We start from the raw sequence: 15098 nt of genomic DNA on the forward strand, positions 1-15098 counted from the left end.
TCATTTTCTCATTATTTCAGCTCACCCTACATTTTTCATCTGTGCTATAAAATCCTACAAAGAAAGAGGAGCTAAGTATGATCTGCCCCTGGGAAACTCAAGATGTACAAGAAGATCTAAATACACCATCAACAGATGCAGGAGGTGAAAGTTGTTCTCACTGTCTAAGAAATGTATTTGGAAAATAATTCTGAGTTGTTTTAAGTAGCATTTCCTCTCATACATTTAAGTATAAATGTATACTATTTATAGATTAAATTGGGATACAAGAGAGTAATTAGAAGCCACATCTAACAGAAAATCAATAGTCAGTCAGTAATTAGAAGCCACATCTAACAAAAAATCAATAATCAATCAAAAATATAAATTATATGAAATAGAATTTGATTTAGAACAATGCTCAAGAAACTTTCACAAATAACTGTATAACATAAATGAAGGTAGTTGTGTGTGTAAATAAGTTATAGGGGACCTGGGAGATATAGTTTGATAGATAGGAGATGTACACATATATATTTTTTCCCTTTTCAAATCAGGAAATGTATATAAGTATACATATGAAGAAAAGACAAAGTTAAACAGCACAAAATTTCAGGTGCATTTCACCTTATATCATAGATAGACACCTAGAATTTTTTTCTATGAATTATATTTATGTGAATTAAGTATGTTAAATGACCCAAAGTATGGTCATCATTTAGAGTATGGTCATTTGGTAACCCAAAATATGATCATCTGGTGAGCCCTTTATTTTTTTATTATTATTATTATTTTTAACGTTTATTTTTGAGACAGAGAGAGACAGAGCATGAACAGGGATGGGTCAGAGAGAGGGAGACACAGAATATGAAACAGTCTCCAGGCTCTGAGCTGTCAGCACAGAGCCTGATGCGGGGCTCGAACCCACAAACTGAGAGATTATGACCTGAGCCAAAGTCAGACGCTTAACCGACTGAGCCACCCAGGCGCCCCTGGTGAGCCCTTTATTAAAAACAATTAACTACTTCCTCATTTGTTGATGTTACAAATTTTCCTTTCAACAAATAATTATTGGGTACCCACTATGTTCCAGGAATCACATCTATAGCACTAAACAAGGCAGCATAGTCCTATAGTCAAGGAACTTATACATCCACAGAAAACAAGTGAATAACACAATTTCAGTTAATAAGTACAAAGTGTGCTGAGTGCTATGAAGGAAATAAAAAACTGACTAATCAAGACTTTAATGAAGTGACATCTAAACTAACTTCTAAAAGGTAAGCTGTCACTTGCCCGTTAGTCAGAAGGAAAACAAGAATACGTACACTTTGTAGAGTGCACTGGGGTATAGGAAACCATGTCTAAAGGCCTGAGAAGTGAAAAAGGCTGAAGGATAGTGAAAAAGGAGGGGCTGGGGCAGAGAAGTGGGGGCATAGGCTGGGGCTGTGGGAAAGAGACTGGAGTTTAATCCAACCAGTGTTTCTGAACCCTGCCAAGAACTGACTGAAGACGGGTAGTGAGATGAGCCACATGTTAGACTCTTGCATAATTGGAAAGATGATGATAACTGGGCTGAGTGGTTGTAATGGAAATAGAGATAGATCAGTGGACTTGAGGACAGATGGCAACAGGGCTTGTTCATGGATTCAGTGCAGGGCCTGATGAAGAAGTTTGCATCAAAGATCTCTCTCAGGGGAGCTGGGTGGCTCAGTAGGTTAAGCGTCTGACTCTTGGTTTCAGCTCAGGTCATGATCTCACAGTTCGTGAGTTCAAGCCCTGTATCAAGCTCTACACTGAAGGCATGGAGCCTGCTTGGGATTCTCTCTCTCCCTCTTTCTCTGCCCCTTCCCTGCGTACGTACTCTATGTCAAAAATAAATAAATAAACATTTAAAAAAGATATTTCTCAGATATATATACAATCCAGATCTTTACATAAACTCTTCCAATTTAGTATAAGGATTGCATTGTAACAGCATGCACATTGCATGTGAAAATGCACTCTGGTTTAACAAGAATTCATTTAAGTTTCTCAAATACAGATCCTCAATACCATTTATAACTAAATTTCTATGGAAAAAACATGTATTGAGCCAAACATGGAAATCTGCAATTTTCTCTTCCCTTCATAATATATTTAAAGTGAGACTTCATTTCTTTTTTTCTTTTTCATTCCTCTTCAAAATCTTTAATAGCTTCCATCTGTGTTGTTGTTTTCCAAAGCTGACTTAAATCCTCACTGGTTAAGTTAGAAATGATCAAGGAAATCATTTAAGTAGGCTGCTGCTTGGAGTAACCTGCCTCAGTCTAGGCTATGAATCTAAATGGCTAGAGAACAGAATAATAGGAGTGACCAGGCATGTCCACTTCCATAAAATAGAGGAAACTAAAGAGCAAGGAGGACAGTTTTCAACATGTCCAAACCCATACTGTAAGACTTTAGGCTGAACTACTGCACTAACTTGAAAACGTAAAGATCCAGGGAGGGAAAAAAAACCTGACATTAAAAAAATTGCTCAGAATGCTTTGAATTATCAAGTTAATTGGCTTCCATTACTGAGGAATGCTTAGAATTTGGGTTTCCAAAACTTACAAGCCACATGACAGAGCTCCTGTGAACCTACTGATTTCTACTGAGTTTTTGGTTCAGACTTCCTCGTGTGCTACAGTTTTCACCAGCTTATGCCAGGTGTCTGGATAGTATGGGAGTAGAAACTTTAGGTTTTCTCCTAATATCTTCCAAATGACTCACCTGAGCATTGGAGCATGGAGAATGGCCAACAGCAGATTATTGTGGTGTACCTTGCAGACAACCCACAAAGGCACAGAAAGATGTCAATGACCCACTACAATGATCCCAGACAACACCACAGACAGAGGCAAACTGCTAAGAAAGGGGTCACTGTGAGAGCTTTGCTTACAGCTCCCACCAGAGGCCTGGCTCACAGTTGATATTGTGTTGACCCATCTACAAATTGTAGGATTTTCTCCAAATCTGCCCCAGTTGCTCTCTCATCTGCTGAATTTTTAATAAACTTTTATCCCTTGTTTACTCAACTTTTTATTGAACTTTTATATGCACTAAGTAAGATTGTTCTTTGACTTGTAGGATCTTTGCAAAATTTCATCTGTATAAATCTAGGTCAGCTTCGTGAAATTCTGAATATCCTACATGGGAAAAGAGTTACCTAGGCAAAAAGAGATTCATGCCTGGTTCCCATTTGAAATCATTTCTTCTCATTTCTTTTAGTGTAAGTGTCTAAAATTTTAACTTTAAGTACTTTGCAAGTATTTATAATAATAGGTAGAGATGCCTATCAAGACTCAGCCTCCTGGATCTCGTTCAATGTGGAGGAGCTTCACTCTCCTTCCATCCCATGTTTATTGGTCAGGATTCTCCAGAAAAGCAGAAACAACAGGGTGTACACATTTATATAGAGGGGTTTATTATAAAGAACTGGCTCATGTGATTATGGAGGATGGCGAGGCCAAATCTGCAGTGTGGGCCAGTAGGCTGAAGATCCAAGATAGCCAATGTTGCAGACGAAGGCTAAAGACAGTCTGCTGGAGAATTCTCTCTTACTCAGGAAGGCCAGTCTTTTTGTTCTATTTAGGCCTTCAACTGATTGCACAAGGCCCACCACATTATGGAGAATAATCTGCTTTACTCTACTGATTGAAATGTTAACCTCACCCAAAACACCCTGGCAGAAACACCAAGAATAGTGTTCGACCAAATACCTGGCCACCCCATGGCGCCATCAAATTGACATATAAAATTAACCATCGTACCTTGTTATGTACAATCCCTCATTCCTACAAGCACAAGATCCTATCATAGAAAAGGCTAGGCCTCAAATTTCCAGGAAGATTAGGCCCAACTAACAAAGTCATTTAGTAGCAGAAACACAAGTGGGCTTTGATATCAAATATAACTGGGTTCAAAACCTCTACCCACCACTATGGTTCAGGAACCTCAAGGAAGTTATTTGATGTCTCAGAACCTCAGTTCAGTTCTTTGTGGAATGGAGATTCCAATTCCTCTCTCCTTGGTTTATTATGAGGAATCAACTAAATAATATCCCTGAAAGTTCCTGGCACGTGATAGGCTGCCAATGAATCTCATCAGAGCTGGAGTCCCAGCTGCGTTGTTTGCTACTGATATTTAGCTGTGTCTGGCTGCCTGGTAGGGTGGGTCTGCCAGGAGACTGTTTGCTTCAGGAACTGAAGAGCCTCGTGGGAAAGAAGTCATACAGAATGAGACTGTCAGACAAGCTTGGCGCGAGAAGAAAAAGCCTTAGTTATCTGGCGAAAGGCTGGCTTTGACTCTCTGGTGCCAAGTCCCTCCCCCTACCCAGCCCCTTTCAGAAGGATTCATATCAGAGTCCGGGGGAGAAAGGAGACTCTGAACAAAAACAAAGAGAGTTATTTTTGCTGAAAACATCTGGCTCACCCTCTTGTATTTCTTCCACTCTTCTTTCCATATACTCATGGTCACTGAGGAAAATCCTGGCTGGTCCAACTGCCCTGGGATTCATCCTTTAGGTTGGTGGGTTGGGCTAAGCCCAACTCAGAGTCTCAGCACCTGCATTCTCTGCTTGGGTTCTTTGAACGAAGTAAAGCACCTGGTCCTTCCCAAAGCTACATTCTTTGGATAGATTAGTATTTATGTGCACCTCCAGAAGGACTTAGCTCTTCTAACCAAAATATGAAAATCTGCTTCCTGATTAACAACTTACCAAGGCAAGCCACCTGTTACATTAACAGGCACATTTCCCTGGAGGGCCACTATGCCAATTTACCCCCCATAATGCCCCTCTAAGCAAGGAAACTCAGAATCAGAGCAGCATCAGGAATTCACCCTGGGACCCGGCCCAGACATAAATTGGAATGACACCACAGACTTGTTTCAGTTTTACACGCTGAAAATAGCCAAACCTGGTACACCCAGAATTATCCTTTTCAACACTAAGGCTATCTTTGTCTTCCTGGTCCACATTCCCCACCCTGTACCAGCCAGTATCTTTCAGTAGATAAAAACATTTCTGCTTCCCATTCTCACCAAATCTAGTTCTTCTGGATTAGTGCTGACCAACAGAATGTTCTGCAATATCTGTGCTATCCAGTGTGACCGCTATGCATGACGGCTTAACGCGGAAATGTACTAGTGGGACTTAATGAGTGGAATCTTTAATATTATTTAATTTTAATAAGTTGAAATTGCCCCTGATAGCTAGTGACTACCATAGTTGCATCATGCATATCTAGATAATCACTCCTCAACCACATGAGATTCCTTTTCTGTCATTTAATAGATCCATAACCCTGTTTTCAGGGCCCTGGATCCCAGCTCTGTGGCTCTACTCTCTTTGCGAAGTCTCAAATTCTAGTGAATTTGAATTCCCCAGTGAGGAAATTCATAGACAATATTTCCTGGTGGAAGTAGCTCCGTTCAATCCTCAAACAGTCCTGAGGAGGCCAGTTATAAATTGAGTCCTAGGCAAGTTGTTTCAAGGTTCATCACTTGCAAGCCCTGATAATAGAAATTTGAAGAATGAAGAATACCAGTTTGGATGTCTCTCCAATTCCTAAAGACCTTCTGAGTCCCCTTGGATCCCCAGGATGTTAACAATAGACCTTCTTCTATCATCCGCTCTGTCTTACCTATCTGGTCACGCCCTCCCCTGAGCAGACTTATGGGCTACCATCTAACCCTTAAAGGCCAAAAACCCTTAAAGGCCAAGAGTAAAAGTGTTTCCCCATATCCAAATATGTCCAAAAACTTTTTCATTGATGTTTTATTCTGACCAGAGCCACTCTACATGCCATATATATATTTATATATATGAAGCTTGCCCTGGTGGTACAAAACTAAATGGCCCCCAAAATCCATTCTCAGTTTTTAGACTATGTAAGGCCAGGACATATTCACAGATGCCACCCCCGATATTCTCATTCAGTGCGCCTTAGGTGGGTCACAGAAGTCTGAATTTTTCAAGCAACCCAGGCAACACTGACCCAGGTAATTCTTAGAACTCACTTTCAGAAAATATAAACTAGAAAAAAATGACTAAAGTTTCTTAATTCCATCTGTTGTTATGGTACAAGAACAGTGATAGCCAAGCTAAGAGCAAAATAAAAAAATTCAATTGAAAGCACCTTCCAATAATCAAAAGCCTATTCAATGGTCTTTAGTTTTCTTCTGAAACCTCCAGATCACTGATCACCTACAACAATGTACTTGTGTCTTTGCCAAGAATCTCAATCTCCAGGCTTCCTGAACCCACCTGAACATTCAGGGATTGTTCCACTCAGAACAATGCCACAAGCCACTGGCCTGGTCACCCTCCTGCCTTTGTGTCATTCTCAGGGCCCATCTTGCACAGGCACAAGGAATTACTTCTCAGACTATGTGTCTACCCATTCAGAGAGGGGCTTTTCAAACAGCCTGTGACACTTTATGCCCTCCCAGTTTCTCTCATATCCAAGGGTCCCAGGCTTAATTTCCCTGTCTGGACTATGACGCTACTTCTGCTGCTAACCTTGAGTTCTGAAAGTTCTGGAATATAATAACAAGGCTTTTGATGGCAGCAAGCTGGTGACAGGTAAGAAAAACATACACATTAAAAGCAAGATTAGAAAGTTCGTGGACTACGGAAACCTCCATTGCTGCCGAAGGCTCCCAAAGGTTCCCTTGCTTCTAGAACAAATTATTTTTTGCCCTCTGAGGACAAATCTATTTGACACGTGTCTGTCACCTACAAATCAATGGACAAACCAAGCACATTAAATAGGGTTTTAGAACCTGCAGAATTTAGGCTAACTTGGGCAGGAGTCATGATGGTATTTAGGAATACAAGAGGAGGTAGAGGAAAAGTAGGCAGAGATATCTAATTACTTAGAGCAGGGACTAGGGCAAATGACCCAACTGCAGCAACAAACTTAGCAGTTTGGGGGTGGGGGGAAGGATTGGGGGATAGATAAGATCCAAAGGGACAAGATCCAGTATTTAAGTATCAATGTTGTTTGAAGGGCACAATAGTGCAAGACCCAGGTAGCAGCACTCATCCTAGGGGATGTAAATACATTAGGATCCCAATAAATATCAGAAGCTAATGGCATTTTAGAATACAATATGGTTCTGGCGTGGTTTGAAGTAAGGCAGTAAATTAGGATTCAGAAACTCAAATTGGGGCAGGTAGACAACAACAGCCAGCCAAATGGACACAACGCAGAAGAGGGTGTAATCTGAAATGCTGAGACTCGTGCCCTGCACAGTCTCCGGAGCTTAATGCAGGCGGTGAGAAGATTACAGTTGTGCAGAAGGCACCAAAAACTATTGGTGTCATAGCTCAGTCACATCCAGGTCAGTGGACCTCAGTTATGGAAATCACTCAATTTTTAACCCACAGTCTGGGTTACAGGGAGGAATAGGAAAGGGGACTATAACAAAATACTTCACTCTATCAGAATTAGCACAGGAGCTGGGATAGCACAAGTAGGATGAGCAGTCGCCTTGTGCCATTTGGCTTGATGCTATTACTCAAGACAACTGAGCCACACTTCTTGATACCTGGACTCTGCTATTGTACAGCCTACGTCCTAAAACACACCATCTGCCCTAATTGTAGGTTCCATACCCAGATTTGCTATCTATCCTTCACATTACCATCCCAAAGGGAATCCTCTCAAGGAATCCACAGGGCCCGGACTGATGTGCAGGTCTGTCTGGGTGCCCTACATTCAGCTCATGCCCTCCAAGGTACCATCCTTCTCCTCCTTACCTGTCACTCACCTCCCTTAGTTTTGAGAGGACCATCAAAAGATAAATACTCAGGTCTAGCATAGCTAGCCAACATTCTGCAGGTGAAAATAAAAGTGCTTATTAAAAGTATATCAGGGGCACCTACGTGGCTCGGTTGGCTGAGCATCCGACTTCAGCTGAGGTCATGAGTTGTCAGCTTACAGTTTGTGAGTTCGAGCCCTACATTGTGCTTGCTGCTGTCAGCCTGTCCGCACAGAGCCTGCTTGGGATCCTCTGTCCCCCCTCGTTGCCCCTCCCCTACTTGTACTCTCTCAAAAATAAACAAATAATTTTTTAAAAAGTATATCAATGCCAACCCAATGGTAAATAAAATAAAATCAAAGGTATAAGATCACCAAGGGAAAAAATACTTCTTATAGAGAGCAGATGCAAATTTTTCAAGCTTTTAACCAAAAGAAAAGTTAATACAACAATAAAGTGGGGGCGCCTGGGTGGCTCAGTCGGTTAAGCGTCCGACTTCAGCTCAGGTCATGATCTCACGGTTTGTGAGTTCCAGCCTCATATCAGGCTCTGTGCTGACAGCTCAGAGCCTGGACCCTGTTTCAGATTCTGTGTCTCCCTCTCTCTCTGATCCACCCTACTGTCCTCTATCTCTCTGTCTCTCAAAATAAATAAATAAATAAATGTTAAAAAATTAGAAAAGAAAAGAAAAGAAAAGAAAAGAAAATGAAACAAATAATACGGGCAGTGTGTGAACCAAAAATCTGTTCAACCCAAAAGATTTTTCTGCTCAGTGTAAACAGGCCTTAATTTGCATATGCTTATTACTCCTAATTTTCAAGCACACTGGAGGTCAATTAAAAAAATTGATAAACCTATCTCCTGAAAAGACTAGAGAAAAACATTAACATGCCATTAATATGTTCACCAGAAAACAGAACTCAGTAGTCATTGCTAAAGGTAAATGTCCATGTTAACATGACCAGATGGAAAACTAATGAAAAAGTTGTTCTTCTTTTCACACCTCAAATAATGGATGAAATGGAATCTTCATCTGCAATGTAACAGACATACATTGTTTCATACTTAAAAAATAACACCTGTCAAACTCAGAAAAAGGTTTTTTACTATTTATTCTTGCATGCTTCATAATTTACACTGGATTTAATAAATAGTATATTTATTAGGTATCTTAAAAAGTTAGGTTGTTGAAAGAATATTCATAATATCTATAAGAGGTAACCAACCAATACCCACAGAGTTTAAACTGATTGAAGAACATTAGAAGAGGCTTGGAGAAAAAAAAAATATCCCTAGCTGAAACTTTCATTTTGATCACATTATATGTCAAGAATTCTGGGGAAAGTAAATCATGCCCCTCACCCTCAGTAGAGATACTGCAACTTTGGCTTTGAATGGAACTAAAGGAACCCATCTTTCAATCAGCCACTCATTCAGCAAATTTTTGTTGAGTGTCTACCAAATATTTGGCACTCTGCTAGCTGAGAGATTCAAATGAATTCAATAAATTCAACTACAAATTGGAAGAGATGCTCCCATTCCTGCTACATGGTGCTCCCCCATTATCAGGTGACCCATTGAGAGCTATAAACTAGAAACCAGGAGACAGTGATAGGAGAAGAGAGTGAGAACAGAATGTGTAAGTGCTGAGCTGAAAGCCACAGGCAGAGGCTCTAAAGGAGCTTTCAAAAGTATACACTGATGACATGTACTCTGGGATTTACTGAAGATTTTAAACTAAGCAGTAATGCAATCATATCTTTATTTTTAGAATATCTGGAGATAGGATTAGGGTGTGGGTTGAACCTTGCAGCAATGGGGTCAATAACGAGCTGTTGCTGTGATCAAAAGAAAAATATAAGGCAGTTTGGTCTGGAGTGGTGGGAAGATCCAAACATGAAACGATTTGAGCAATAGTTAAGAGTCACCACTGGACCAAGTGATTGAGTGGATCTAAGAGATGGAGACAGAGACAGAGAAGGCAATGATAACGTTTCATGTCATCTCCCTGGACTCTAATTTTCTCATCTATAAAATGGATTTATTATCACAACGTATTTCTAATGCAGGATTGTTGTAGGAATGATACGAAAATAATGAAAGCAGAGTGACTTCGCAAACTTAAAATCTCCATAGGAATGTCTGTTAAAAACAACAAAAAAGATGTTAAGGAAAGAAATTCTCATTTTCGAATTTCAATTCTTTCATATCTGCAGCTATGGAACAGAAGGGTGCCTTCCAGCTCTAACGTTCCCTGATGATTTTCTTGACAAGGTGGAATAATTCATTCAATTCCTTGGAATGAGATGGAAAGACAAGCCAGTAACCACCACTACTTATTTCAAAGATGAGCCTTTAATTCTACTCTGTGCCCTAATATGTGGCAGGCCGGCATTTGTCCGTACAAAGAATCTTCACTATATACTTTCCGTCCCACCCGGGGCTGGATATGAGAATGTGATTAAGACATGGATTCTAGGATGAGCTACCTATATATAGTCTAAGATGCCTTTGTATTACTTAGGTATAATGGAGGCTCTGTATAGCCTACTAAACTTTCCTCCCTCCACCTTACAAAATGAAGGCAAGTCAGCCTTCCTTACAATCCATCAGATAAATGCCCTATTGCTTTCCAGAGTTTTATCCTCTCTTTCTCTAGAAAGAGTTTTATCCTCTTTCTCCATATCTGCCTTAGGTCTCAATGGTGGCACTGGGATCTAGTCCTAACTTTAATATACCTCAACAAAATGAATAGAAAGCCAGATTCATTGATTGTGTGCTTAAATAGCTATAGTCATTACAGTTCTAATTGGTCAAGTTTGACCAATTAATCCCTCATCGATTTAGCCAGAAAGAGTAAACAGAAAAAAAAAAAAATAATAAGTCCACCACTCTTAACCTTCAGAAACTGAGATTATCCTAGTTGCTCCCTTGCCTCCCTTTTCAACAGTAGGCTGGCCTTGAACTCTGTGGATCCCTTATCTCTCTGAACTTACCTTCTTCTCAAGTTTTTATTTAAGAAAATAAAATAGATAAAATAGTACATTTGTTTTGTGTTTTCCTACAGGGACAACTACTTGAAGTTACTGTGATCGGAGAGAAATACAAGCCTCTGGACTTTTTTTCTGGCTGAAAACTATAATTGTCTGCATTCAAATCACTCTTCAAAGCATTAGTTTCACACTTGGATTTCAGCTCAAGTTTAAAAGCCACCAACCATTCTTTCCTTTGCAACTATTTTGTGGTTACTAGCTATAATGAAAAAGGTTCAATCTATGGGGGATAAGAAAAAACTTCTTAACTTACTTCTACTTGGAAAAACACCAGAATAGAAAATCTTAAAGAAAACAAATTGGTCATCCAGCCAACCAGGGTAATTCAGAGAGAGATGTTTAAAGATATATATAAAAAAACAGAATTGAGGGAAGTGACTATTCTAATCTCGTCCTAGTTTTTTTTTTTTTTTTTCTGTTTTGTTTTAAGGATAACATCCGTTCCAATTTTTTTCCAAGTATAGCGTCCCTTATTGTTTCTAGCTCATTAACTTTCCTCCGTCTCTCCCAGAACAACACATTTCACCACTGTTTTGCATATGGGAGGCATAAACAAAAGCATGACATTTTAAGGCATGATCCCATGGGGCCTTCGAGAAGTTTATGTTTCACTGGAAACTCTGAGAATCTTTTGCCCAGCTAGGGAGAACATCTGCTTCCTCTTAGCAACTTTAAATACACTTTGATCCTGACGTCTTTCAATATCACCCACACAATGTATTTGAGGTTTTCCTGAGTAACATGGGAGAGCAGAGTGACATTTGAGTTGGGGGCAAAGTGCCACTTTCCAGGAGACATTCAACCAAAGTTTTTGCTTAGGAATCAAAAAGCTCAGTTTTAGTGCTGCCTATTCTCCATTCTTCCTTAGAAACCTTCTTCTGCAATAACACTTAGCATGTATGTAACATTTTTAAAAACATTAAACAAATTACTCCTCAACCAACCCTTTGTCAGGAAGTCAATTAGGTAGAATATAATTTGTAGATGGAAAACCAAGAAATGAACAGGCTTAATTAGAATTCAGATGTATACTCCAAGCTTCCCATTATCCCTCTCCCCAGACCACCAAGAGTTTCCATATGTCAGCATGATTTTAGTGAAGATCATCTAGTAACATTACTTTGTGATAATTGTCTATTTCAAATTTAAAATGTTCCACCAACTGCATTACTTTGGGTTCCTTTATGTATTCATTCCAAGAGCACCTATTGAGTGCAGAGTAAACCATTTAAATATTTTAGACATTATAATTCATTTTTATTAAATAATAATCTAGTTCAAGAATCAGAAAACTACAGCCTCTAGTCCCTATTTTTGTAAATAAAGTTTTATTGGAACACAGCCATTGCCATTTGTTCAGACATTGTCTATGGCTGCTTTTGTACCATAACCACAGACATGAAAAGGACACTCGATTCAGTAGTTATGATTTACCATGTATGTCCTTTACAGAGTAAGTTTTCCAGCCCCTGCTCTAACTCAATGATTTCTAATTTGTTTTGAGAGAGAGAGAGAGAGCGCAAGTGCAAGCAGGAGAGGAGCAGAGAGAGAAGGAGAAAGAGTATTAAGCAGGCTCCATACCCAGGGCAGAGCCGGATGCAGGGCTAGATCTCACTACCATGAGATCACAACCTGAGTCGAAATCAAGAGTCAGATGCTTAAACTACTGAGGCACTCAGTTGCCCCCCAGTGATTTCTAAAAACCTCATCTAGCTGCACATGGATCTGTCAAGTATCCAGTTAAAGGCCAGATTCTTATTCAGTAAGTTAATGGTAGTGGCTTGTAAGAATCTATATTTTAAAAACTTTGTTCAGGTGATTGCATTGTGTAATTCCATTTGAGAAATGCTGTTCCAGGAGATAGAGTTTAAGGGCATTCAAGAGACAATCCTCTTAAACGGGAGGATGGCCCATGGGAAGAGATTAAGGAAAAGCTTTTTGGAGATGGTAATTATCTGCAAATTTTGATGGATCTGGACTATAGGGAGAAAATAAAGAATTCATTACAGGTAATAAAGAAAATGGTATGAGCCAAGATATGGATATGGGAAGGAACAAGGGTGAGTGAAATGAGTAAGGGAACAGGTCTAATAGAAGATAAGGAGTCACTGAGGAGTTACAAAAGATTTCATTTGCATGGTGTTGAGGATCAGAGCAAGAGATGTCCTTTAAGGCAAATTGAGAAACACTTTCAACCCAAGTTCAAGATCTACAACCTACAGTAGAGCTGGTCCAGTCAAGCAGTGTGTCCCAATCTCTTCAATGAACAACGGAGGACATTTTTTAAATTTTTTTTAATGTTTTTTATTTATTTTTGAGACAGAGAGAGACAGAGCATGAGCAGGGGAGGAGCAGAGAGAGAGGGAGACACAGAATCTGAAGCAGGCTCCAGGCTCCGAGCTGTCAGCACAGAGCCCGATGCGGGGCTCCAACTCACTGACTGTGAGATCATGACCTGAGCTGAAGTCGGACGCCTAACCAACTGAGCCACCCAGGCGCCCAAGGACATTATTAACATGGCAACTTAGGGTCAGCATACAAAATTAGATCGATGGCCACTTCAGGGTTTGCACCTGCAACTTGAACCTCATGAAGGTGTCCACAAACTTTAACATGAATCAGCAACATTTAGTGGGCTTGTAAAAACTCAGAAAGCTTGGTTTTACCTCCGGAGTTTCTGATTCAGTACGTGGACAGCAGTGCCTGAGAATTTGTATTTCTAGCAAGTCCCCAGCTGATACTGACTTGGTGCTGGTCCAGAGATCACCTTTTGAGAACCATCACTCTAACCAAGGAAACAAATGGCTGGAAAAGAGGAGTCATGAAGTGTGCCTGTAAATAGGCTTTGTTGTGTTGAAGCCCACTCAGTTCTATGGCAGATGAACCAAGGCAAATATACGACTATCCTCCAGGCTTGAACTTTTAGAGGTCTTCACCAGTTTGGATGAAAACCAAATTAAAATCACAGAACCATAAATAATAATAGAATTCATACTAAAACAGGTCTTAGAGATCATTTAGTTCAACCTTTTATTTTATAGACTAGATGGAGAAACTGAAAATCAGAGAGATTATGTGGCTTGACTACATTCAGTTCTTAATAACAACCCAAGAGTTTTGTTCTTCAAAAGGAACTTGCGTAATAAAAATGGGTGATATTTAACATTAAGAAACTAAAGTAGGACTTGGTTCATATACCCTGAGTTTATTAAAAAGTTTACAGATGGCAACAACAGATAAACTTTCTCCTAGTAATCATACCAAATATGAAATCCTCATGGAAGGGAGGCCCACATTTGCAGTAATGGATCACCTCCAAAAAAAAAAAAAAAAGGTTACTCAAGATTAGAAATCAATTTTGGCTCTTGAGTAATTGGTCCAATTACTTAATTGGGCTTATTACTATATCACCTTGTGTCATTAAAAAGCAAATGATCACATTACTAATATTGACTATATTTTATTTAGTTCTTGACTGTTTTACTGAATTTCAAGTGCAAGGGAATTGAAGCTTGATTCAGGTTCAAGTCCTAGTCCCTGGTTATGCATAAATGACGAGTCAGGTAACAGCTACAATGGATTGAGAGTGACCTCTAAGCAAAGATGCTTTTAGCTACCTCTGGGCTCTCAGGACACTTAGAAATAATTCAGATAAGGTTTCTTATCAGCTTGGTATTAGCAGCCTGTAAATATGTATCCCCATTCAGCATAATGGGTTCTGACAGAGTAAAAGCCACCTGGAAAACATTTAAATAAATGTCCTTCTTCCGGGGTTGTTCAGCTACTTTTTCCCTGAGGGACAACCAATCAAGGATGCAATATTTTAGTTTAACATGTGGGATGTGTCAGGCTTTTGTCTTTTGTTTTGTTTTCTGTTTGCTTTCATTTGTTTGCTGTCCGTGCTCTTCATCTGTCTTTCAAATACAGACTAAAAAGGATCAGTTTCCTTGTCCAGCCTCATGTCATATGTAGATAAAAATGAGTTAATCTTTAATGAAGCAGAAAGTGAGTTATATAAAGGCAATTTCCTTCCAGGCTTTACATGATGGCTCTTGTTCATTTTATTGGGTTCATCAACCAAATGGTTATTTATTCATATATCCATCCAGCACAGATCGAACACGGCTACGTGGAAGGCATTTTGACAGATTTGGGCCTCCCCACCCCCACCCTGTAATTATTGGAAGAGAAGGAGCAAGGAAACACAGCTCCCACACTAGGCACAGTTTGAGTCCTGATTTCCCTTTGTTCCATTGTGTTGTAGTAATTCCTGCTCTC

Source organism: Panthera leo, chromosome C2 (genome assembly GCF_018350215.1).
Source record: "Panthera leo isolate Ple1 chromosome C2, P.leo_Ple1_pat1.1, whole genome shotgun sequence".
In the NCBI taxonomy this organism is placed as follows: domain Eukaryota; kingdom Metazoa; phylum Chordata; class Mammalia; order Carnivora; family Felidae; genus Panthera; species Panthera leo.